Consider the following 4,187-nt stretch of genomic DNA (forward strand, 5'->3'; position numbering starts at 1 on the left):
AAAAAAAAAAAAATTCTTTTACACAATGAACATAGTGACAGAACTTATGAGAAATCGAGCTATCTTTACATTTTACAATAAAGAGATGATCTGTGTTGGACCCTTTGATTGGAATGTTACTAAAGTTACTAAAATCCAAACTAACTTCTTATTTCCATACCTGAATGTAAACATTATTCTAATAGATTGAACTGGATTCATTATTAAAAAAATAATGTCACTGCATGTTAAAGAATGACTGAACATTAAACTCATATCTGCTCCATTGCAGACGCTTCACAGCAACTACTATTCCCCGTCTAGTTTTGAATCGAATACTGTTAGGTAGGCTAAAAATTAAAGGTAGGGTATGTGATTTTTCAAAAACACTTTAGAAAACTGATTCGGGCTTACCCTGCCTTTAATGTCATAATTCATTGCTGTCAATATAGGCATGAAACTCATATGAAATGTGGAGTGATCATCACTCAATTAAAAGTAAAACTCTTGGGGCCGTTTACACAGGATGTGTACTTGTATTCAAAAACAGCGATTGCAATGGAAAGGAAGGCGCATCGAGATCCATTTAAAAAGCTTGTTTAACATGAAGTAGAGTCCTAAAAATATAGTGTTCATTGTGTGAGATGCTAAAAAAGTGCAGATGGACAAAATGTGGCTTAAAAACAAAAAGAGCATTACAAAATCGATCTGAATGAGAAGTGAACGAGTGAGAAGTGGCGCAGCGATAAAAGTTAGTCTTGCATTTAAAATCACGAATATTTTAAACTTTATTTTAAAGCTTGTATTTTAAAATGGTAAAAATGCATCGCTCATGAAGTGGGATGCTGAAAAATCAATGAGATGTGGCGCAACAGTGCGTTTACTTTGGAAAATAATTTTAAAAACACACTACAGTGGAATGCAAAAATGCATTCTGTGTGAACCGAAGACTTCTGTTTCCACACGTGACAAACATGATTCTAAATAGGATGATTCTTTGGAGACAAATGTTAAACTGAAACCTGCCACCAGACCAAAATGATACACCCACAATAATGAACCCAAACAAACAAACAAAAACACCAATGGATGAGAGACTTCAACAAACTGTTGACCCAGAGTGCATAACCTGAAAATATATCCGACTGCCTGTGCTTGTGAGATTGTGACAGGTTCAGAGAAAGCTTTCATTCCAGTCATAGGCACAATACAAGGACCAAGGAATCCTACAGCAACTAAAAATAGTATGGCTTAGACTGACGTATGAATTTAGACTAGACAGCAAAGCACAGAAAATGCCATTATAACATCAAAAAACGAATCAAATTACAAGAAAACAAGTGCAACCAAATCAATCCATATGCTAATACTGAGAATTATGGTGAGTAACACACTAAGGTTTCAATTCTGTGCCGTTAATCTTGATACTATAACACATATCTTTACTTCTATATCTAAGATCAAATATTTGAATAAGCTATTATAACATTTAAAGAACTTGTCTACATGATGAAGAACATTTCTAACATGACCGTTCGGTAAATAATCATCCATACCAAAATAATATTTAATACAGGCAAATTTTAAACTTTTTCTGAGATGCTAAAGTATAGTTAGCCAGGCTCTTACAATGCAAAGCATCATGGGAATTCAATAGTGAGGTGTCCAGATACTTAAAAATGGTCCTATCAAGGTCAGGACCATTTGGGCTAGGCGAAGAAACGGCAAACTAAAGCAACGATCCAGTCACAAAACTACGTCATACATTCATATGAGGAGGCACTTGTCACAAACAATGGGCTTCAATGAGGGAACTAGAGATTCAACATGCATTAGATTCACTGTATCTATCACAACATGAGACTTCTTCATGTCAGATGGTCTTTTCATGAATGTCAAGCTAAAAGTTTACTACATTTACATTTGCAATCTTAGCAATTCTTCATTCACTGTAAACCTTCAACTCAGTTTAGGGAACAATGTAGTGAGGCTAATGTAGTGAACTTTGGACAAAACAAAATCTTTGGGAGAAAAAAACAAACAAAACTCGAACGGCACTGACATTATACGACTATGGATTTGTGCAAACAGTTCTTTCTGGTGATAAACTATCCATAAACCTGACGTTCTGCATGATTTCTTTTGATTTGTGCGTGTACGTATATCCCGAACCAGCAATATTCAACTAAGTATTCTTGAGATTCAGTTTAGGTCATGTAAACTAAATGGTTTAGGTCATCACTTGTATCGCTCAATACATCTCAAATCATTCAAGAGAACATAATACAATTTTTATGACATAGACCACTGACCTCAGAAAGTACCACATATAAACGAGACAACCCTCGCCTCCATCACTGGCAGTTGAGGGCACAGCGTGCAAAGGGTAATATTGCAAAGGGCCCACAATACAAACCACAACTTATGGACTTAAGATTCTTACCAAATTCAAGAGGAGAAAACAGTGAGATTGTGAATTTGCACGCTGTTTTGGCATCGCAACTGACGTCCTGTGGGAAACTAAGACCCTTTAGGACGGTCGCTGTGTGGGACATTTCACAAGGCTGTTTCCTGCACCGTATGGGCCAGGTTACAAGTAGGCTGGGCGGTTTTCTGTTCTCCTTCCTCTTCCCTGAGCTCGTCATCCTCTTTAGTGTAGGCAACGCCATTGCTCTCTTTCTGGGCCATCTGGTAAGGCTGAAGGTCCATGACTTTAGGCTATAGCATAGGCACAGACATACATAACCATTCATAATAGAAGAAGGAATGCTGTATTTGAAACTGGCTTTTGATTCGTGAGTGAAGCTCAGCTGAGCATTTAAGTGAGTTACCTTGTCATCCAGTGGGGTAACACAGCAGAGTTTCTCCCTGTAGCGTTGGGGCAGAAAGAACAGCAAATTGCCAAGCACAGGGTAAATCGTACCTGGGTTTAACTCGTTCTCCTTCGAGGGCCCTGAGTGTACACAAAACAGAAAAAAAAACATTGTTGCAGCCTAATAATCGATGTTGTTATTGTTAACTAATACTAAAAGTACTAAATACTAAAACTGTTAAAATTAGCTTTTGGTAATTTAACTGAAATAAAACTATAAATATTAGATGAAAAACTAAAATAAAAACTAATGTGTAAATAATGCATACTATAATAGTAACTTAATAACACTAAAACAAAGTTGCTAATAATGTCATTGTATAACCTACACCAAGGACTTTCAAACTTTTGAGTGATTTTTAGTGCCCTTATATAAAGCTGTTACTAAAATATATAATATATTTTTATGTGGGTCAATTCTCTTTTAAATGATTAGCTTCTATATGTCATTGTATATGTCATCACTTTTGTTTTATTATTCCAAAACAACTTGGTTCAACTAGATTTTCCACTCTATGCATATACAGTGTCTTGCGAAAGTATTCATACCCCTTCATTTTTTTTACGTTTTGTTATGTTGCTGCCTTATGTTAAACTACTTTAAATTACCTTTTTTCCACATCAATCTACACTCCATACACCATAATGGTAAAGCAAAAAACTGTTTTTTAACATCTTTGCAAATTTATTAAAAATAAAAAACTAAAATGATTCTACTACATATAGCATATGGGACAGTTGAAATTTAGCTCAGGAGCATTCATGTTGCTTGTAGATGTTACTACACATCAAGTAAAGTTAACCTGTGGCAAATTCAATTGAATGGGCATGATTTGGAAAGCCACACACGTCTTAATAAAAGGTCTAGCAGCTGATAATGCATAACAGAGCAAAAATCAAGCACTGAGGTCAAAAGAAGTCCCTGTAGAGCTCAAAAACAGGTTTGTGTCAAGCCGCACATCTGTTTTTCAGCGGCAGGGACCGAGGGACTCGTCAGAGTAGAAGGAACGCTCAGTGCAGCAAAATATAGAGATAGCCTTAATGAAAACCCAGTCCAGAGCATTCAGAACCTCAGACTGAGCAGAAGGTTCACCTTCCAACAGGACAATGACCCTAAGCACACAGCAAGAGTGGCTTATAGACAACTATGTGAATGTCCCTGAGTGGCCCAGCCAGGGCCTGGGATTGAACCCAGTCAAATATTTCTGGAGAAACCTGAAAATGTGCATCTGCCCCCAACCAACCTGACAGAGCTTGAGAGGTGAAGAGGTGAGGTGAAGAATGGCAGATAATTGCCAAATGCTGATGAGCAAAGCTTGTCGCATCAAACAAAAAA

General features: G+C 36.8%; 1 pseudogene; it reads right to left on the minus strand.

Moving 5' to 3' along the window:
* Positions 1-2,179: 2,179 nt before the first annotated feature.
* The window catches only part of LOC107732531 (sodium-dependent multivitamin transporter-like), a 6,746-nt pseudogene continuing 4,738 nt past the window's right edge, over positions 2,180-4,187 (minus strand).

Source organism: Sinocyclocheilus rhinocerous, unplaced genomic scaffold (genome assembly GCF_001515625.1).
Source record: "Sinocyclocheilus rhinocerous isolate Xijiao unplaced genomic scaffold, SAMN03320098_v1.1 scaffold640, whole genome shotgun sequence".
In the NCBI taxonomy this organism is placed as follows: domain Eukaryota; kingdom Metazoa; phylum Chordata; class Actinopteri; order Cypriniformes; family Cyprinidae; genus Sinocyclocheilus; species Sinocyclocheilus rhinocerous.